This window comes from Phoca vitulina, unplaced genomic scaffold (assembly GCF_004348235.1).
Source record: "Phoca vitulina isolate PV1807 unplaced genomic scaffold, GSC_HSeal_1.0 scaffold42, whole genome shotgun sequence".
In the NCBI taxonomy this organism is placed as follows: domain Eukaryota; kingdom Metazoa; phylum Chordata; class Mammalia; order Carnivora; family Phocidae; genus Phoca; species Phoca vitulina.
The window spans coordinates 10,350,319-10,374,089 of record NW_022589745.1 but is presented as its reverse complement, the minus strand read 5'-3'; positions in this window follow the sequence as shown (position 1 = coordinate 10,374,089).

Here is a 23,771-nt window from a genome sequence, read left to right as displayed (position 1 = left end):
ACACAGCTAGTGAGTTAAGTGGTGGAGCCCGATTAAAATCGAGGCAGACAAGGATCTTATCTATAGGCCTAATTCTTACACTGTCTCTTATTGCTCAAATGATCATAACTGAAGCTAAATATTTCATGCATCCTTAATAATTTCTTTGCTATATGTGCCTAGATGTAGAATAACAGAGTCAAAAGATGTGCATATTTTACAGTTTTCAATGCAAACTGTTCCAAACTATGCTTCTATTTTTTTTCTTTTTCCATTTTTTTTTTAAATTGTAAAATACACATAACATAAAATTTACTCTCTGAACCATTTTTAAGTGTACAGCTCCGTGGTATTAAACATATTTATAATGTTGTGCAACGATCACAGCCATCCATCCCCAGAACTCTTTTCATCATGTCAAACTAAAATTCTACACCCAATAGACAATAACTCCCCATACCCCTCTCCCTCCAGCCCTTGACAATCATCATTCTTTCTGTCCGTGATTCTGACTACTCTAAGTACCTCCTATATTTGGAATCATGCCCTATTTGTGTTTTTGTGACTGGGTTATTTCACTTAGCGTAATGTCCTCAAAGTGCATCCATGTTGTAACATATGGCAGTATTCCCTTCCTTTTTAAGGACTGAAGGAAGGGCTTTTCCTTTATTTGAAGGAAATATTAACAAGAAACGTAACTGGGTGTGACAAACCTGAAGGTCAGTAGAGTGCTGGGGATAATCTAAACAGCTCTGCCCTAGAGCTTGGAGACCTGTCCTAGCCACCTGATTTTATATCTTACCAGCAATTTAGACACAAGGAAGTCAGTAACTTCTCTGAGCTTGATATTCTGCTTCCAAACTATAAGGTCCCTGACATAGAGAACATGTAAATTTTGCTCTGGACCCACTTATTTTGACTTCATTAATCCCTAATTCTGATTTCCGAATATACTTCCCATCTTCTATTGTGGAAAATCAGGATAAAAATTCATAAATAAAGACATAATTCTCATTTAATTCAAATGTTCTCACGTATTTCAATCCAAATACCCAAAAGGTCAAAGGAGAATCCTCAGCGATGTGGAGTCTGTTTCAAGTGTGCCAAGTGAGAACTTACTTAGAGGTTCTGATTTTAAAGTTAAACATTGATTCAATGTGTTTTACCTGTGTCATGATTTATCCAGTTGTTTTGTATACAATTATGTGCTTTCCCCATTCTGCTAAAATTCTTTAAGTAAAAATGGTGCTCAGACTCTGCTGCCCATGATAGCATCCGCTAGCCATGTGAGGCGATTAAAACCTCAGTTTCTCAGGTGGACTAGCCATATTGCAAGTGCTCGATAGTCATAACTGGGTTGTGTATACTATATTGGACGGTGCAGATAAAGGACATTTCTATTATCACAGAAAGATCTGCCAGATAGCACAATACTGGGAAATAGTCTGGTGGTTTCTGGTTGCTCAGGAATCCTTCTGAGTACCTTCTGAAACATGGAAGACCAGTTGGAGAACTGTAGCTCAATGGATATTGAAGAACATCAACTTTTGGTGCAGTCAAAATAAAGCAAAAATTGGGAGTCAGATATTAGGATTCATATTGAGTTCTGCAACTTCGGAGGTGAGATGTAGGACTTTAGGTAATTCCCTTGGATTACTAATGTGTCTAGACACAGGTTGTTTTATCTGTATTATGTTAAAAATAAATGTACTTCCTACTTCATAGGGTCATTCTAAAGATAAAACGAAATAATGCACAAAGATAAGCATTGTGTCTCACTAATCTTCATATATTCTGAATCTAAGATGGTGCCAGACATATCTAGGTTCTCAAAAAAATACTTAAAACTGGTGGATAGGATGATAGATATGCATCTAGTTGAAGAATCATTGATGTGGACAGTTTGAAAAAAAATCAGTTTATGAGGGGCGCCTGGGTGGCTCAGTCGTTAAGTGTCTGCCTTTGGCTCAGGTCATGATCCCAGGGTCCTGGGATTGAGCCCAGCATCAGGCTCCCTGCTCAGCGGGAAGCCTACTTCTCCCTCACCCTCTGCTTGCCTCTCTGCCTACTTGTGCTCTCCCTCTCTCTCTCTTTGTCAAATAAATAAATAAAATCTTAAAAAAAAAATCAGTTTATGAAATTTTATAAATATAGTTTGGCCATCAAGAAAAGATAATTTTACTCTATTAAAACTTATCCTCAGAGGCTTAATTCTAAATTTGATATGTTGGAGGAAAAAGATTAGCATATCAATATAAATTACTCTAGAAGTTGTGAACTCTTTTAGCAAATTTAGTTTTAAGAGGGCACGTACTGAATGGAGCACTGGGTGTTATACGCAAACAATGAATCATGGAACACTACATCAAAAACTAATGATGTAATGTATGGTGATTAATATAACATAATAAAATAAAATTAAATTAAATTAAAAAATCTGGCCAATATTTGCATATTTTCTAAAGTTAAGGAGATGACCACAAATTTTCTTGCAACTAAATCATCTCTGGACATTATCTATTTCTGATTGTTGGTTTTTTTTTTTAAGATTTTATTTATTTATTTGACAGAGAGAGAGAGGACAAGCAGGGGGAGAGACAGAGGGAGAGGGGGAAGCAGACTCCCCACTGAGCAGGGAGCCCAACATGGGACTCGATCCCAGGACCCTGAGATCATGACCCGAGCTGAAGGCAGATGCTTAACTGAGCCACCCAGGCACCCCTCTGATAGTTGTTTTTTAAGGTCAACCTATCTTTGGAGCCAGATATTGTTAATACCAAGGTTGTTTGTCTGGGTTCTCCCTACTATTGCAGAGCACAATATTGAGCCAAGGACTGGGGAAGGATGTCTGTGAGAGAAAAAGAGGCGTCCCATTCACTCTCAATTTACAGAGAATTCTAAGTGTCAGTGACCTGGTTGTATTTATAGCACATTATATATTGTAGATTAGGATATAGCTCAGTGGAGGGGTTGTATGGAAAATAGAAGTGATTTCTGACAGTCTAATATTAAGAGAAATAACAAAACATCTTTGAGAAGAAGGACAAAGAAATAAATAGGGCATGCAAGTACTCTGAGTTTTCTGGAGTCTCCAAAGACATCTTTGCAACCTAATCTAATATTAGATGGGAGGCATTGAATGACATAAGATAAAGCGTACTTACAGAGTTTAATGAACTGAATTCTATTCTGGACTTTGTTATTCATTGTTTGTATAAACTTTGGCAAATACTTCCCTTGCACTTTTAATTTCCTTCTCTATAAAATGAAGGATTTAGGCTATGTGACCTCTTGCATTCCTTTTGGTTCCAGAGTTTTATGGTTTAGTCTGCAACACTGTATTCATATGATGGTCCTGAATTTCTTAAAGAACATGTTCATTCATCATGCTTCTTAACATGGGAGCACAGGTGCTCTGATGTGTATATATATCACTCAGTTACTGATATGACCACGGGCTCCAGACAGTAGAGAAAAGAACACATCACTTTGGAGCCATACTTACTGGGTTTCAGGTCAACTATTACATGTGGTTTAGGGACTCACAGTTGCCTTTTCTGTAAAATGGAAAGTATTTTACACACATGTTGAAAGTTTCTCATGTAGATAAAAACCAAATAGATACATTATTTAGTTTTGTTTTTGCACTTAATATAGGAAATTAGATCTCAATCAAAAGGAATTATTACTGTTTGTATCTGCTCTCTTTAATATACCATGGCCTTTCAATTGACAATTCAATTAGAATATATTTGTTATTTTTAATTCTAAAATGTTAAATAATTTAGACTAAACTGAGGAAATAGCTAAAGTATCACTTTAAAGTAAAGAGGACCATGCATTAATAAAACTAGTCAAAATTAAATAAAATGGTACTTGTAATTCTAGAAATATTTCATTTAAATCTTGTGATTTTCTGAAAATTCTCTTCTTGCTTTTGCTAGTCACTAAGATGATTAAAAGATTTCTTCACTTTTATTTTATTATCTCATTGCTTTTGACTATGTATTTATCTTTCCAAGGATTTCTACTTGCTTAATTTTGCAAAGATCAAGAACCAACATTTCATGGCAGGTATAAACACATGAAAAATATCAGTCTCACAAAATGCACATTAAAGAAACAATGAAATATCACCCCTCCCCCAAATGTATCATAAATGAATCCATCTTATTTTTATTTTTAATGCTAGTGGGTTTTGGTAAATGTCACATAATATTGACTGTTTTAAATTAAATTAATTTTATTTATTAAATTGTATTTTGGCAAAATCTGTCAATATATCAATTCTATTTTGTATTTTTATTTATTTTATCATTTAATTAATAATTTCAACAGTAGAGGCACCTGGGTGGCTCAGCCGGTTAAGTGCCAACTCTAGATTTAGGCTCAGGTCATGATCTCAGTGTTGTGAGATTGAGTCCCAGGTCAGGTGTGGAGCCTGCTTGAGGTTCTCTCTCTTCCTCTCCCTCTGCCCCTCCTCCCTCCCATGCAGGTGCACGTGCATATGCACACTCTCTCTTAAAAAAAACAAGAAAATAGCAATAATAATTTCAACTGTAGACTCTGAGGAAATAACGAGAAGTATATCAAGTTTATGTACATGGACACAAAGAAGCATTTATTTCTATTCAATTATTTAAATATAATTTAACTTTTAAAATTTTCTTCTCTCTTTTACATATTTCTATATGAAATATTGTAGGACTTCAGCTTGCATATATCCCTTACCTAGAGCAAAGTTTATTTTTGGAGCAGGTAGCAAGATATGGAGCACTGTCGCTTCATGCACATGTTTAGCAATCAAGAAATACTTAAATAAATAACATGACATGCAGGTTAAACAAATGTGTTTCAGATATTAAATATGCTGCATTAAATATTTAGAATATTTGATGAACATAGCCATATGTTTGCAACACACATGTTTGGCAGGTGCAATATCACCATCTGGGGGTTGAAAATTGGTTTTGGGGGAAAGCATAAATCTACATATAGGACATAAGCAGATACATGGTATGTCTATCATATTAAAATTCCATCAGATGGTCATTAGGAAAAAATTATTTAAAAAGTCTTCTTAAAGGGACGATATTGATAAAAAGTTTGAGAAACACTGGCTTATAATATTAAATACTAAAGGCAGAACATGAAGCTCTCAACATATTTGTATGTTATATATGCACAAATGTATATATAGGCAAGGTACACACATGCACATTCTCACACAGAGAATAAAACTGAAAGAAAGTACTACATCGGAATGAAATTTCTATGTATATAGTTATAATGAGATAGCTCATTCATTATCAATATCTCATTTATTTTTATGATTTGTACAATTTTCTTTGTAAGAACATAAATTATTTTAAAACATTATTTTAAAAACCAATAACTGCCTCTAGGTTATATTTGAGCCCAGTTTCAGCTAGAATCGGGGATTCACTGTTGCAAAAAGACAGACTTGGAATGTTTGGAGATTAGCATGTAACTAGGGAAAAAATCATATACAAAGAGAACCTATCAGCACACAGCAAGTCTTTTCCTGTGCCAAAAAAAATTTTTTTTGAACAATAATAGTTCTTTGGTCTAAAAGGAACACAGTTCTGTAAATCTATGTGCTCACAGAAGCACTCAAGGAAGAGGCAGGACTTGTGCTTGCTGTTGGAGGGTTTGTCTTTCAAAGGGATTAGGTGTGGTTTACTTAGCCAAATATGGCAGGAAGAGTGGATTAAACAAGATGGAGGTTTAATTCTCTCTCACATAAAATCTGTCCAGGTACAGGCAGTCCAGGGTTAACATGTGGCTCATTGTCTTCAGGATACTCGCATCCTTCTATCTTGCTGCTCTACTATCCTAATGTTTGGCTTCTGTCCTCAAGGTTGACCTCATGGGGGCATAAGTGATGCTGAGGATCCAGTTTTTATATCCAAATTCCAGGAATCAGGAAGGAAAGAAGAGAAGATCTTATTCTTTTTAAAAAGCCCTCTTGAAAGATGCACAAAATGTTTCTACTTATAATTTATTGGATTAAACTCAGTCATATTATGGTCACTTCTAGGTCCCAGTAGAACAGACAAAAGCATTCATTATTCTAGAAGTTTGAATATGTGTTCCTAAAGAAATAAAAGGAGAAAAATGTTTATTAGTCAACTGGCTGTTTCCACCACAGTCCCCCCTTTTTACAAACTAAAGATCTCTATACATCTTTCTTCTCATAAATAGAACACATCCTTTCTGCCTTCCTAAGAAAATATCCCCGTGGTCTCTTCCAGTTACCGTGTCCAACTCAAAATGTGTAGTCTCTGGGTGAGATCCATCTCTTCCTCAGGCCAAAAATGTCATCCAGCATTATATAAACAGGAAACATTTTTTTTTTGCCCCCATAGCAACCAGTGGAGATGGTACAGAATAATCTAATAAGAATTACTATTTACAAAAGGAGACAATTATATTACTGTGAGAAGTGATATATAAGAAATAGTAAGAGCTGAAGGAGTACAGAATAGGAGGCAATTACTGGGGGTGAGAAGATCTTGAACTGTGTTATGAGGCAATAATGATCTGGATGCCAATGAATGGATACACCTTAACAGGTAAAAATAATAATTAAAATTATAATGATAATAGTATTACCGTTATTAGTAATGAAACTATTAACTATTAACTAACATTTGTTTCCTCTGCTTCATGCATATTTCTCTACATGACTTAACCCATTTATTTAGTGTAAGAGTCTTATGATAGAAAAGGTTTATCCCCATTTTGAAGAGAAGTTAAGTATCTTCTGGTCACATTCATCCTGCTAGTAAGTGGCAAGACTATGAGTTGATTCCACTAAGTCTAGTGCCATGCTTTTAACCACTGCAATAGATTTGTTATTTCAATACTGACATAAACAGAAGGAATGCTTTACAAAAGTTTTTGAGGCATTGCACATAGAAACTAACAGGTGGTTTTAATTTAGGCTATGGCGCAAGAATGTTTTCAAACCACAGATAAAGACCACTGTGCTTGAGCTATGTTTTACTGTTGTTACAAACTTATTTTAGACACTGTGTTTTAATACTCATGAGATGATTATAATATTTAGATCACTGCTTACAGACATGATGTGGAACAAATCTCACACGAGATGTATCGATATTGATATCTATATCTATGTATTAATGCCAAAAGCCAATGTGGGTTAGATGGAAATTGGCCAGACATGGGAATAGCAGCATATTTATGTGCCTTACACAAAAGCCAATAGAGACAGAAAATGAAAAATGGAGTGCTAAAAAATGCTCTGTATGCATCCTCTTTACTTATTTACTATGTTATGTTCAAGGTTAAAATACCAATTTGTTCAGGGAGGCTGTTCTGAAGTAACAATTTAGGAATGTTTTGCTCATACATTTTTTTTTTTTAATGTTGCTTTGCTTATAAGAATGTATAATGCAAGCAAAGCAAGGCTTTGAAGTTGATCACACTTAAGAGATGAGATTTAAATTTGTACATGTTGACACATGGTAGACAAAGAACGTATTCTAGTTAAATGTAAATCTCACATTACGCTAGCTCTAGTGGAGGATACGCTGTGTCTAGAACACCATTATCCAGTAGAACTTTCTGGGATGCGGGCTATGTCCCGTGTCTGTGTTATCTGACATAGTAAACACTAGTTACATGTGGCTATTGAGCATTTGTGGCTAGGGCAAATAAGAAACTGCATTTAAAATGTCTTTTAGTTCATTTAAATTTAAATAGCTACATATGGTTAGTGGCTACCATATTGTACAGCATAACCCCAGAAAGAGAAAATTCAGTTAAAAAAATAAGGTGTACACCTAAAAATGGTACACATTGAAACATCACTTAAAATCATTAGGCATGATGGTCCCTGAGTGATTGGGTAGGAACAAGGAGAGGATTATTATTGAATTAAATTATCAAATATTTATTAAGCACCAACACTTATTTTCCAATATGCTACAAATACAAATGTGAATAAAACATGTAAAGAGTATTTCTAGTGGAGAAAAGGAGATGCAATTCATAAAATGTACAGTTTAATGTATAATATGATATAGTGATAGATGCCTTGAGGAAAGCTAAGTATGGAATCAGAGAAGAATGGAATAGGGTGAGTTGTCATTTTAGAAAAGATTACTAGGGAACCATATGTGAAATTGGGATGCTTATTTAGATATTTATGACCTGAAGCAGGTGAAAAGTAACCCTTGTAGATATTGGGGGAAGAATATTCTAGAAAGGAACAAAGCCAGAGCAAAAGCTCAAGGTAGGAACTGATTTAGAAAGGCCTAAGACATCAAAGAAGTCCATGTGACTTCAATTAATGACTGAGTAAAAGTGTTGGCAGGTGAAGTGAAAGAATTAAGAAGATTTCAAATCATACAGGTATTATGGGCCCCAGTAGATTTTGAATTTTATACTAAAGGGATGAGAAATCATTAATTTTAACTGCTTAAGAACTTACGTTACAATTAAGGATGCTATAATGTATTTTTTCCCTGAAATTCACTGATTTTTATCTAAAGTAGAGTAAACATTTGACCAAGAAACAAAATATTATTTTTAAAACACCAGAAATATAGGAGTACTTGGGCTAAATATATTTTTTTAGTTTTTTAAAAATCAACCATTATTTTACAACCTTAACCAATCATTTCCATTTTCTCTCTCTATCATAAAGGTAACATTAAAATAATGGACAGGTAAGCAACAAGAACAAAACAATGCTATCTTCTCCAAGTTTTTTCAATGGTATGTGAAAATCTAATTGTATTTGGGGTTCTCTCGAAGAATAGAAGCAATAGGATGTGTGTATGTTGGGGGGGAGATTTATTTTAAGGAATTGGCTTATGTGATTATGGGGAATGACAAGTTCAAAATCTTTAGGGTGGGCCAGTAGGATGGAAACTAGGGAACATCAAATAAAAAAAAAAAATTTATTTATGTGTTTTTTGAGAGAGAGAGAGGGTGGAGGGGCAGAGGACGAAAATCTCAGACTCTGCACTGAGCGTGGAGCTCAACACAGGGCTCGATCTCACGACCCTGAGATCATGACCTGAGCTAAAACCAAGAGTTGGGTGCCCAGCCAACTTAGATACCCAGGCACTCAGGGAAAAGCAAGTGTTGACCTGCAGTTCATGTCTTAAAGTCATCTGCTGGCAGAATTCTCTTGATGGGGAAAGTTGGTCTTCTGTTCTGTTCAGGCTTTCAACTGAAGGTTATAGGGAAATCTTTAGGACAATCTTCTTTTTACTCAAAATCCATCTATTTAAATATTAATCTCACCCAAAAACACCCTCAGAGAAACATCCAGAATAATATTTGACTCTATCTGCCCACTGGGCACCATGGCCCAACCAAGATGACACATAAAATTAATGGCCATGCTAATAGTTATTAAACACCTTTTACAAGACAGTAAACTCTACAACTTTACATATTTTATCTCATTTTACCCCTAAAAAAAAAAAAAAAGAAGCAAGCAAATCAATAAATAAAGAAGTAGGAGAAGGTAGTTGAGATTAGAAGTTGAGATAAGCAGAATTTTTGCACTAACAGTTTACGTTTATCAGGATCAAGAATTACCAAGAGAGTACAAAGTGGATTTAGCATCAAGGAGGCAGGGCAGTGACCCTGGAAGTAGAAAAACTTGAGAGGCTGAACAGTGCCTGGTAGGTGAGAAAGTGGAAAGGACCCATGTGGATAACTTTTAAAAAATGTTTGGCCCTGAAGGGGAGATTGCATTGTAGTGGATGTTGAAGGTCAACAGCTGGGATTTTTATGAGATGAATACTGTTGAAACCCTGTTTGGAAATTAGATAAGAGAATGATTAAAGGGGGGGGGTGGGCTCTAGATGATGATAGGTTTTTTGCCATCATGAAAATCCTTTAGCGATTTCATCTCTTGAGAATAAAGGAAATAATGGAGTTTTGTGAGCATTGGGTTCACTGAAGTAGCTTCTGTGAAGAAGACATGACAATGGGAGGATGAATTCTATTCATACTCAGTGAGTCACACCCTCAAGGGGTGTGCACAGAACCTGTGACTTTTTTGTAGACAACAGGATAGAGCAAGTGTGATGGACATCATCCCTGTAATGAGGTTATGTTATATGGCAAAGATGGAGGGATTTCTGCAGATGTAATTAAGTTCCCTAATCTGTTGATTTTTGAGTTTTGAAAAGGGAGATTATCCTAGGTGGACCTGATATAATCAGAGGGGTATTTATAAAAAACAAAGTTGAGGATTCAGAGTCTTGAAGCAACAGATTCTCTCGCTCCTGTGGGCCTTAAGGGAAACATCTATGTTTTTCCCGTATCTGCAAGGAAGTTAGTTCTGCCAATCACCACATGACCTTGGAAGAAGATACAAGCCTGAGATAAAATGATAGCCCTAGCCAGCACCTAGATTACAGCTTCCTGAGACCTTGAACAGCGGACCCAGTTAAGCCATGCTCAGACTTTTGACCCACAGAAACAGTGAGATAATTGTTTTAAGCTTCTAAGTATGTACTAATGTGTTATGCATCAATAGTGAATTAATACAGTGACTGGATGTATTCCCGGACAGTGTTTTAATCCCAGCTGAGGTTGGAAACCAAGACTCTATTTTACTTTTCACAACATTTCTTCAGGTAACATGTGCATGTTTATCAAGGTCATGATAAAGACACATTAAAGGAAAATTTTGTGCCCACAAGACCCTAGCGTCATGCAGAGAAGTTAGTTAAAGGGGTGACTTTGTAAGTGGTGTTCTCCAGTAACCATGCTCCAATACCCACCTAGTCTCCATGCTTGTTTTTCTGATTTTTAGAAATTACCGTGCTTTTACGGAACTGAGAAGCTTGTAAAGATGTAGATAGAAGGGAGATAAGAAGGAGCATGTTTGTTTGAATTATACTCTCAAGGGATGATAACTCATTAGATGGTAAAATAAAGAACCCTTTTGTACCATCATCTGACCTCTATTTACTGTGTGGTAGTACAGAGCTCTTGGCAGTAATAGTCTAGCAAATGTTATGGACAAAACAAAGGGCTACAATAAGTGTGCCTGTGTGTATGTGTGTGTGTGTGTTTGGAAAGACACAAACTCAAATATTAAAAATGCTGATCTCATGGTGGTGGGAAGTTGAATATTTTTATTTCCAAATTTTCAACAATATGTAGCAATTGATTGTTTTACTTTTTAAAAAATTATTTAAATTCAATTAGCCAACATATAGTACATCATTAGTTTCAGATGTAGTGTTCAATAATTCATCAGTTGCGTATAACACCTAGTGCTCATCACATCAGGTGCCCTCCTTAATGCCCATCCCCCAGTAACCCCATCCCCCCACCTTCCTCTCCTCCAGCAACCTTCAGTTTGTTTCCTAGAGTTAAGAGTCTCTCATGGTTTTTCAACCTCTCTGATGACTTGCCCTATGATCCTCTGCACTGTTTCTTATATTACACATAGGAGTGAAACCATATGAAAATTGTCTTTCTCGTTTGACTTATCTCGCTCAGCATAATACCCTCAAGTTCCATCCACCTCAATATAAATGGTAAGTATTCATCCTTTCTGTTGGCTGAGTAACATTCCATTATATATACATACCACATCTTCTTTATCCATTCATCTATCAATGGACATCTCGGCTTTTTCCATAGTTTGGTCATTGTGGACATTGCTGCTATAAACATTGGGGAGCAGATGCCCCTTCAGTCACTACATTTGTATCTTTGGGATAAATGCCTAGTAGTGCAATTGCTGAGTCATAGGGTAGCTCTATTTTCAACTTCTTGAGACCTTGACATCATTTTCCAGAGTGGCTGAACCAGCTTGCATTACCACCAATAGTGTAAGAGGGTTCCCCTCACTATCTTCTCCCATTATATAGGTTGCCTTTTAGTTTTGTTGACTGCTTCCTTTGCTGTGCAGAAGCTTTTTATCTTTTTTTTTTTCTTTTTTGATGGAAACATCCTATATCTTGACTTTATTGATGTTCTGGTTGTGAGATTATGCTACAGTTTTTTTTTTAATTTAATTTAATTTTATTATGTTATGTTAGTCACCATACAGTACACTATTAGTTCTTCATGTAGTGATCCATGATTCATTGTTTTTGTATAACACCCAGTGCTCCATGCAGTACGTGCCCTCCTTAATACCCACCACTGGGCAAACCCATCCTCCCACCCCCCCCAAACCCCTCAATCTGTTTCTCAGAGTCAATAGTCTCTCATGGTTCATCTCCCCCTCTGATTTCCCCGCCTTCATTTTTCCCTTCCCTCTCCCAGTAACCTCCATGCTATCCCTTATGTTCCACAAATAAGTGAAATCATATGATAATTGACTTTCTCTGCTTGACTTATTTCACTTAGCATAATCTCCTCCAGTCCCATCCATGTTGATGTAAAAGTTGGGTATTCATCCTTTCTGATGGCTGAGTAATATTCCATTGTGTATATGGACCACATCTTCTTTATCCTTCATCTTTTGAAGGGCATCTTGGCTCTTTCCACAGTTTGGCTATTGTGGACATTGCTGCTATGAACATTGGGGTGCATATGGCCCTTCTTTTCACTACATCTGTATTTTTGGGGTAAATACCCAGTAGTGCAATTGCTGGGTCATAGGGTAGCTCTATTTATAACTTTTTGAGGAACCTCCACACCGTTTTCCAAAGGGACTGTACCAGCTTCATTCCTACCAACAGTGTAAGAGGTTCCCTTTTCTCCACAACCTCTCCAACATTTGTCGCTTCTTGCCTTGTCAATTTTTGCCATTCTAACTGGTGTAAGGTCTCTCAGTGTGGTTTTGATTTGAATTTCCCTGATGGCTAATGATGATGAACATTTTTTCATGTGTCTGTTAGCCATTTGTATGTCTTCTTTGGAGAAGTGTCTGTTCATGTCTTCTGCCCATTTTTTGACTTGATTATTTGTTTTTTGGGTGTTGAGTTTGAGATGTTCTTTATAGATCTTGGAAATCAGCACTTTGTCTGTAGTGTCATTTGCAAATATCTTCTTCCATTTTGTGGGTTGCCTCTTTGTTTCGTTGACTGTTTGCTTTGCTGTGCAGAAGCTTTTTATCTTGATGAAGTCCCAAAAGTTCATTTTTGCTTTTGTTTCACTAGCTTTTGGAGATGTATCTTGAAAGAAGTTGCCGTGGCCAATGTCAAAGAGGTTACTGCCTATGTTCTCCTCTAGGATTTTGATGGATTCCTGTCTCACATTGAGGTCTTTCATCCATTTTGAGTTTATCTTTGTGTATGGTGTTAGAGAATGGGTGAGTTTCATTCTTCTGTATATAGCTGTCCAATTTTCTCAGCACCATTTATTGAAGAGACTGTCTTTTTTCCATTGCATATTTTTCCTGCTTTGTCGAAGATTATTTGACCATAGAGTTGAGGGTCCATATCTGGGCTCTCTATTCTGTTCCATTGGTCTATATGTCTGTTTTTGTGCAGTACCATGCTGTCTTGGTGATCACTGCTTTGTAATATAGCTTGAAATCCGGCAACATGATGCACCCAGCTTTGTTTTTCTTTTTCAACATTTCCTTGGTGATTCGGGGTCTTTTCTGATTCCATACAAATTTTAGGATTGTTTGTTCCAGCACTTTGAAAAATGTCATTGGAATTTTGATCGGGATGGCATTGAAGGTCTAGATTGCTCTGGGTAGCATAGACATTTTAACAATGTTTATTCTTCTGATCCGTGAGCATGGACTGTTTTTCCATCTTTTTGTGTCTTCTTCAATTTCTTTCATGAGTGTTCTGTAGTTCCTAGAGTATAATCCTTTACTTCTTTGGTTAGGTTTATTCCGAGGTATCTTATGGTTTTTGGTGCTATTTTAAATGGAATGGATTCTCTTAATTTCTCTTTCTACAGTTGCATTGTTAGTATATAAGAAAGCAACTGATTTCTGTGCATTGATTTTGTATCCTGCCACATTACTGAATTGCTGTATGAGTTCTAGTAATTTGGGGGTGGAGTCTTTTGGATTTTCCACATAAAGTATCATGTCATCTGCGAAGAAAGAGAGTTTGACTTCTTCTTTGCCGATTTGAATACATTTTATTTCTTTTTGTTGTCTGATTGCTGTTGCTAGGACTTCTAGTACTATGTTGAACAATAGTGGCAAGAGTGGGCATCCTTGATGTGTTCCTGATCTTAAGGGAAAGGCTCTCATATTTTCCCCATTGAGGATGATATTCGCTGTGGGTTTTTCATAGATGGATTTTATGAACTTGAGGAATATCCCCTCTCTCCCTATACTCTAAAGAGTTTTAATTAGGAAAGGATGCTGTATTTTATCAAATACTTTTTCTGCTTCAAGAAGCTTTTTATCTTGATGAAGTCCCAATAGTTCATTTTTGCTTTTGTTTCCCTTGCCTTTGGAGATGTGGATTTTTTCACTTTTTAAATGCCTTCATAGTTGTCTTACATTATGGTATATGGACATAAAGGAAGTGAAACAATAATGTATTGCTATACAAAATTTCATCCTGCCCCCACCTCAATTCTATTTCCTTCTTACAACAAACCTTGTACATATTTCTCCTTGCTCGTATAAATGTATAAAGCCACAAACACATATTATATACATACATATATGTACATATATATGTGCATAGGGATTTTTCTTAGAACAGGATCATACTGATTATATTAACTGGATATTTATTGTTTCTAAACAGCAAATAATGACATACAAATACGTAAATATAGACTATTTTCTCATTTCATTGTGTATAATATGCAGTCTTATATGTGACTATATAATATATACACTTTGCATGTGGTTAGGTTATTTAGGGCATTATTATTATTATTGCTTTTATCTTTTTTGTGTCTCACCATCTCTATCTTCCCTACCACTCTTAGAATATCTGTCCTCACTTCTTACCCATGTAACAAGCTGGCATCAATCTTCTGTTATATATTCATATAAAACACAAATTTGCATATATAAAATTTGCATATATATAACATTTCTTAGTAGTATGCTGTGGAAAAATTAAATGGCATTCAATATATTTCTCTGAATATTATTTTTTCTGTCAATATTATCTCATGAAAATCTCTCCAAGACAACCGGCACAGCTCCACTATATGGTATTTAATACCTGCATAATATTCTAATGTGTGGATCTAAGACAGTTTACTCAAACAACATTAATTTTGTTCAGTTATTTGCCTTATGAAATAGCTTTATAAAGTCTGCCTTTCTATAGCAGACTTTTTTAAGATACACTGGACAAGACAGATTTCCAGGAAATTTTGGGTAAAAGGTATATGCATTTATTATATTGAAAACATGGCTAGGTTGTTCTCCTGCCATAAGAGTTACCCCAGCTAAAGTTCTAGAAAATATGGAGCAGAAATGAGAAGTCATGTCATGCCCTTCTTGAATTCCTAAAAAATTCTGAGCTTAATAAAGTAGTTAATTGGTTTATTCTAATTATATGGGTGGCTTTTAAGCAGGAATGGGTACCTGAATTAGAAACTAGTTCCTGAAAGTAGAGTTCTGCTGTATAAATGACATAAAACATTTGGCATTGGCTTTGGGACAGAGTGGTGGGCAGAATCTAGAAGGATCTTGGGGAGACTCCATCAGTGAAACCTGGAGGGCACTGAGCAAACCCTTACTGCCAACTTGGGGAAAAGGGTGACACCTATATAAGCTGATGCAATGTTTTGGAAAACTACCCAAATTAGCAAATAATATTGCAAATCTGGCTAAGGAGATTTCCAGGCATAATGTTGAAAGGAATTTCTGTGTTCCTATGTAAGAATAGAGAAGTGAATTAAAGGGGAACCTGTTCATTTTAAAGCCTAATTTATAAATTACAAAGGAGTCAAGGGCTAGATGTTTTCAAATATAGCGTTATTTCTCCTCCCCTCTATCTCTGGGAAAATGGCGGTAGGAAATGGCCTTGGTAGGAAATGGCCTCAGAACAATTATTAAAAATAGGATGTTACCAGTAAAACATAATCTCAAGATGCTTCTAGAACACACTTCGTTGAGATTACATGCTACTACTGGAGCCTCTAAAATGCTTAAGGGCATGACTGTTAAAACTTCTCATGATTAGGACTTTTAAGAATTTTAAAGGCATGTTTGTGGGCAAACTAGACAACAAATTATCTCCAGGGCATTGTCCTAAAATACCATTCCTCTCAGGCCAAGTTGTGAAGGTTTATCTCAGAGGTCTGTGTGTATGTTCCTCTGTCCAATCAAGCTGACACCATTAAGATGCAGAGAAATCAGTTAATTTAAGAGAATTATAGTGGCTCAAGCACCACCTGCTTGCAATGAAAATGACAGACGACAACTCAAAATGAAAAGAAGTCCCAGGGACCCCAACTTCTAATGACAGGAAGCTCAATGAGAAAGTAACTCAACTGTGCAAAGAAGGGCCATTTCCTGGGGAGGAACAAGCCCAAGCCGAGGGCCATGCATTCACTCACTTTTTTTTATTAGGGGGGCACCTTTAAGGGCATGAAGGCAGGTGATCCAATCTAACCTCATGATCCATTGGAACTTCAGGCAAATTGACCAATAATATTTAAGAGAAAGAGTCTCTATCTATAGAATGTCCTGAAGTGAAGATTACTTATAGTAAGTAAATTCAGGCTTTAAGAGGCATGACTTTTGGAAGATTGTCACATAAGCTACATCTCCTTGCACTATAAAATGGAGATGCTTCAGAACTTAAATGCTCCTTGCTGTGTGAGATAATAACCCATAAAACTTCACTTTGAGGTCTCATCTATTATTCTGGGACAGACAGTATCTGACAGGAGAAGAAAGGACCTATGACACCAGGTAGGGTGTCTCAGATCTTCTCTGTTTTGTCTGAGCCTCTTTTTTTTTAAGTTTTTATTTAAATTCCAGTTAGTTAACACAGTGTAATATTAGTTTTATGTTTACAATATGGTCAGTCAACACTTCCATAGGACACCCGGTGTTCATCACAAGTTCAGTCCTTAATCCCTATCACCTATTTGACCCATCCCCCGCCAACCTCCCCTCCCATAACCATCAGTTTACTCTCTATGTTTAAGAGTCTGTTTCTTGGTTTGCCTCTCTCTCTCTCTCTCTGTTTTTATTTTTTTTCCCCTGAGGCTTTGAATACCTAAATGATTATGAAAGCTTGATACCAGGAGTATTTGTTTGTTAGGTTTACCGTAAGGAAGTACTACAGACTGAGTGGCTTAAACAGTAGAAATTTATCATCTCACAGTTCTGGGGGTTACAAGTCCATGATTGAGGTGTAGACAAGTCTGGTTGCTTCTGGGGGCTATGAGGGAAAATCTAACATGCCTCTCTCCTAGCTTCTTGTGATTTACTGGAAGTCTTTGTCATTCCTTGACTTGTAGATACATTACCCAGATCCCTTTCTTCGTGTTCACGTGGTTTTCTCCTTTGTAAATGCCTATCTCCAAATTTCCCCTTTTTATAAAGACCTTATCATATTGGACTAAGGGCATACCATACTGATATGTGACCTCATTAATTACATTCGTAATGATCCTCTTTCCAAATAAGATCTCTGTTTTGTATGAATACTATTTGACAATCTGATACGTATTTTAGCTCATTTCCTAGGAAAATGGAAAAATGTCAGCTGATTTGTAATTGGAAAAAAGGATGCCTCCAAGAGCAGAGGGTAGAGCAATGAGCCATAAAGAAGCAAGGCTGTTGAGAAAGGATAACATGTGCCCATCTAGATTTCAGATTTGCTATAAGCCAGTGGGTACTGTGTACCTCCTGTTTTCTCCCTTTGGAACAGGAGTGTCTATTGTTATGTTATTCCCTTTTCACCATTTTATACTGGAGGTATGGGGTGGGGGTATGTGACTTGTCTCCTTAGTTCACAGATTCTTCATATCAAGAGGAAGCTATACTTGGAGAACCACACCTCTTGGGAACCTCATCTATAGGTGGCCTTTATTTAAATGAAGAGATCGGCTTTGAGCTGATACCATAATGGGATGAAACTTTGAGTTCTTGGGGGCAAGGGGAGAATGCACTTTGCACATAAGGAGAATTTTGTGGCCACAGGGCCAACTGTGACAGATTTTATTTTCCCAAGACAGACAGAACAATGTATCCCATCCCACATGCTGACTTACAGTGTTACTTTGCTATACCCTACCCTTAGGAAGAGGGGTCTGTTTGCTCAACCTTTAAATCTGGGTGGGACCCAACCAAGACATCCTTTGGAATTCCAAGTACTCTATTCCAGTAGAATACAACCGGAAAGACACTTTGCTAGTTTCAGCCATAGCCCTTCACTGGCTGGCAGGTTCTGCATACTGCATCATGGAACATTTGTTCTTAGAATTTCCCACTTGAAACTGTTTTGTTACTGTGAGAAGCACAATCCAGATGGAGAGACTATGTGCAGGTGCTCCAGTTTAACAGCCCCAGCTGACAGCCAGCATCCCCCAATAACAACCAGCTTGGATGTAATGCTCTGGAGAGCCTTCTGATGACTGTAGCCTCCAGCCAACATCTGACTGCAACCATATGAGAGATCCCAAGCAAGGACTACTGCAGATTTTGGTCAACCCTCAGAAATGAGAGACACAGCAATAATTGTTATCTTGGACTCTCTGCTCTGTAGCAACATATGACTAACGAGCTGCTTTCTCTTCCTCTAAATTTCCTCTTATTTAAGATTGAGTGTAAATTCATTTAATATATTTTTGAGTGTAGTTTTCAAATATTTTAAGAATTTGGAACATGTGTTTGAGGACTATTCATCTGTAATGTTCTTTTTGGTATGTCTTTGCCAAGGTTTGGTATTAGGATTATGCTCCCAACCCCCATCCATTTATTTATTTATTTATTTATTTAGCTAAAAATGTTTGCATAAGGTTATTGTTATTTATTCTTTGACTACTGGATAGAATTTAACAGTGAAGTTATATGGACTTGGAGAATTCTTTGTGGCAAGGATTCTGATTCTGAATTCCATTTCTTTAGTAGCTATAAGACTAAACATATTTTATTTCATCTTGTATCAGTTTTGATCAATTTTACTTTGGCTTATTTGTTGGCTTAAAGTTGTTCATGATCTTCCTTACCCAACATACCTTTAAAATCTCAAGGCTCTGTATTAATAAATAAACTCCCTATAATTCTCGATCCTGGTGATTTGTGCCATCTCTCCTTCCCTTCTTTCCTGCATTTCCATCCCCCTTCCCTGCCTTCCGCTTAACTTTTTCTCTTGTTAATCAAATTAGTTATGAGTTTGTCAGTTTATTTTTTTATTTTTTTTAAAGATTTTATTTATTTATTTGACAGAGAGAGACACAGCGAGAGAGGGAACACAAGCAGGGGGAGTGGGAGAGGGAGAAGCAGGCTTCCTGCAGAGCAGGGAGCACGATGCGGGGCTCGATCCCAGGACCCTGGGATCATGACCTGAGCTGAAGGCAGTCGCTTAACCAACTGAGCCACCCAGGCGCCCCATGAGTTTGTCAGTTTAGTTGATCATTTTGATGAACCAGACTTTGGGGTTTGCTAAATTTTGAATTCTGTCTTTTTTTCTATTTTTTTATTCCTGTCTTATCCTGTAATTTCCTTTCTTTTAGTTATCTTAGCTTCACTTACCTTGGGTTTTCTTCTCTCTTATTTTTTTACTTTCTCTATAAAATATGAAAACATGCCCCTTGTTTTAGACCTATCTTCTAATCAAAGGAGATAAAGCTATGTTTCCTTCTATTCATTATTTTAGCTGCATCCCACAGACATTTTTATTTATTTATTTATTTATTTATTTATTTATTTATTTATTTATTTTTGCTTTATTGTGTTTTTGTTATTCAGTTAGAAATATTTTAATTATTGTTACTTTTTTGATTCATGACTTCTTTACAATGTGTTTAATTTAAAAATATTTGGAGTTGTCCTAGATAGTTTATTTCAGTCAAATTTCAAATTTCAAAAATATTGTTGTGGTCAGAGAATATATTCTCTATATTTCAATCTTTTTAAATGTATTGGCATTTTCCTGGCCCAGTAAATGGTCTGTCTTGACAAACATACCACAAGCAATTGAGAAGAATGTGCATTTTGCTGTTTTTGAATATAATCTTCTACACATATCAGTTAGATCAAGGAGACTGATAGTGTTAGCCAAACGATTTTTGTTATTGTTGGTTGTTTAAACAATTGCTTAGAGAGTAGTGTTAAAATCTCATTTTCTGATTGTGAATTCTTTATTCCACCCTTTACAATTATCAGCTTTGCTTCATATATTTTTGCAGTCTGTTATTAGGCACACACTCATTTGCAATTGACATGTCTTACTGATGAATTGTCCCTTTTATCTTTAAGAAAAGTACATTCTGCACAAGATGAGGCCGTGGTGAGGGCATAGATGAAGGGAGGTGTGAAAAATTGCGGCCAGTAATGCTCCTGCTCCGAACTAAATTTTTGAAATATTTTTTTTTAAAGATTTTATTTATTTATTTGACAGAGAGAGACACAGCGAGAGAGGGAACACAAGCAGGGGGAGTGGGAGAGGGAGAAGCAGGCCTCCCGCTGAGCGGGGAGCCCAATGCGGGGCTCGATCCCAGGACCCTGGGATCATGACCTGAGCTGAAGGCAGACGCCTAATGACTGAGCCACCCAGGTGCCCCTTGAAATATTTTAATATCACACATACTTCTTGGTTTTGCTGAGATAAATCATACTACTAACAGAATTTCTCCACAATGTGTTTTATGCTTCCATTTAATAATATTCATTGAGTATCTATTATGTGTCAGATAAGGTATTAAGCAATGAAGATATATCATCCTAAGTTCCTTGAAGAACTTAAAACATCTCACAATTTATCAATTATATCACAATGAATTCGTGGTATATAAAAGCATCTGTTAATATTTTATATATATATATATTCATACATGTGTATAGTTCTCCCTTATACAACATGGGGGTTAGGATCACTGATGCCCACACAGTCAAAAATCCACATATAACTTTTTTCTCCCCCAAAATTGAACTACTAGTAGGCTCCAGTTGACTAGAAGCCCACCAATAATATAAATAGTTGATTAACATGTATTTTGTATGTTATATGTATTACATACTGTATTCTTACAATAAAGTAAGTTAGAGAAAATAAAATGTTATTAAGAAACTCATAAGGAAAGTACAATAAAGTAAGCTGGAGAAAAGAAAATGTTATTAAGAAAATCATAAGGAAAGTATTTATTGTAAAAAATCCATGTATAATGGGACCCTTAAAGCTCAAACCAGTGTTGTTCAAAGATCAACTGTATATTTATATATTCAAATACATACATATTTTTAAACACATACATATATATAAAAACACACACAAACACATGCATATATATACAAACACACACATATACAAACACACACACACACATATATATATACAGTCACACATCTATACAAAAACACATATATGTACAAACACACACACATATATACACACACACATATATATACAAACACAAACATGTAGTTTGCTGAATTTGTTGCTCATTAAATATTTTCTTTCCTCCTCCTTTTTTACCTTGAATTCTGATTTACTTGTCGTCTGCTTAGAGTCCTTTGAATATTTTCCTTTCAGGTATGTGTTGAGAATGATATATTTTAAATGTAAATGATATATATTAATAGGTGGTCCAGACTGGATTACCCAGCCTGAAACTGAAATTATGGTAAACTTAGAGAAGTCATAGTTTATCTAAGTTAGTTGAATGCCTTCAAGGAGTTAGGGTTTCCATTTTTTATTTGTTTGTTTTTTTGAGAGAGAGAGAGAGAGAGAGAGCAGGGAGGACCAGAGAGAGGGGCAGAAAGAAAATCCCAAGGAGGCTCCATACCCAACATGAGGTTTGACACAAGGCTCAGGCTCATGACCCTGAAATCATGACCTGAGCTGAAATCAAGAGTCAAGACACTCAACTGACTGAGCCACCCAGGAGCCCTGAGGGGCTAGGGTTTCCTAATTGGTGTCTCATCTCTAGACTGTTCATATCAAGTGCACTCCTTAAAGTGTCTGCTCTGGGTCCACCATACAAACATAGAGGCTGGACTCAAAAAGGCCTCTGCGATAATATGGAATATTCAGTGGGGAAGAGAACCAAGACTCAGGGAGTAGAGACTGCTGGGCCAGGATCACGCAACATGACAGGGGTGAATACGGTTAATACTTCAGCTTCTTGGTACCCAGCACAGCCTTCCTTCCTCTGACAGCTGAAACATAATTTGTGGATCTATTCAGTCTATAACTTTACGTGTTATTCTTGGCATTATTTTTCACTTTCTGCCATTATAATACATAGGACAGATTGAACCTATTTTATTCAACTGAGTCCCAACAATCAATCTCAAATCTGTTGTGATTGACAGATAAGAAACTCTTAGCTCCACTAACAGCATTCCATTTTATGTTTTATCTAAGCTAGCTTTATCTGCTGTAATGGTAGATAAAGTTAGATTCAAAAAAGTATCCAGACACATCCTAAGGCAGTGTTTAAACTAGAAAAAGAGGTCGCCTGACTTTCAGCCTTATAAGGCTGTTCAGATGCTATACTCTTATTCTGAAGACTTATGAGAGAGTTTGAATTCAGGAGTGTTTAAAATTTCATGCAATTAAAATTCCACTCCATTATTAATGTCAAAGGAAGATAGAACATAGTTTCTAAGAATATATTATCTGCAAATCAATTTCTTTCCACTGCCAAATATATAAAAATAAGAGTGAGTTTTACAAAGAATATGTATGCAGTAGGAAGCAGACCTGCAGGTGGGGCCTCCCCTCCCCTGGGCACCTGGTAACCATCAGCCTGATGGGTCATTGGAAGGCTTGCATGGACCACAGTCTACAGAATAATTAAAATAATTAAAGTAGGTATTTTCAGGGTATCAACACTGCAGTGATACTTCATAATCATTCATTTGACAAGTTTTCATTTAATTCTTACCACAAGTCAGGGTCCATGCACTGGCTCTTGGAGACACACAGAACTCATAGGCAGGTAGATAATTGGAATTACTATTGGGTTGATATTTAAGACTATTTCCCTGTGCCACGTACATCCATAGTCTCTCTCTCTTTTTAAAAAATATTTCATGGGCCACCTGGGTGGCTCAGTCAGTTAAGCATCTGCCTTCGGCTCAGGTCAGGATCTCAGAGTCCTGGGATCGAGTCCCACATCGGGCTCCCTGCTCTGCAGGGAGTCTGCTTCTCCCTCTCTCTCCCTCTCCATATATGTGCTCACTCACTGTCTCTCTCTCTCTCAAATAAATAAATAAATCTTTAAAAAATATTTCAGACACATGCTACATTGATAAATTATCAATAGGTTCTTCCCAATGAAAAGTCAGACCTTTGTGAGATTTTATGGGGCCTCTCACAACTCTGTGGCCAGAGTTTTGAGAGGTGTGTGTGAGCACTTCCTCCAACTCTCCCTGCTTCTTCCCCATACACAGGATGCCTTTCTATAGTTTTCAGGGTTGGCTTGAAAGAAGAAAACATTGCCAAAGGCCCTCCACACATATTTTCCTTATTTGGGTCTACAGTAGTAGGTATGGGTAAGAGATGGCCCCCATAATATGTATAGTGATTTTACTAGAAACAACTGATATAACCACCATCATCTGCCATGTAGTTCTCTTTTCTCTGAACCCGGCCATCAGCAACACAGCTTCCTACTCTGGAACAGATGAAGATGTGGGGTGTGTCCCTCGTTTTGCCATGTTCTGTGGGCAGCACTGAATAAAGCTGCTG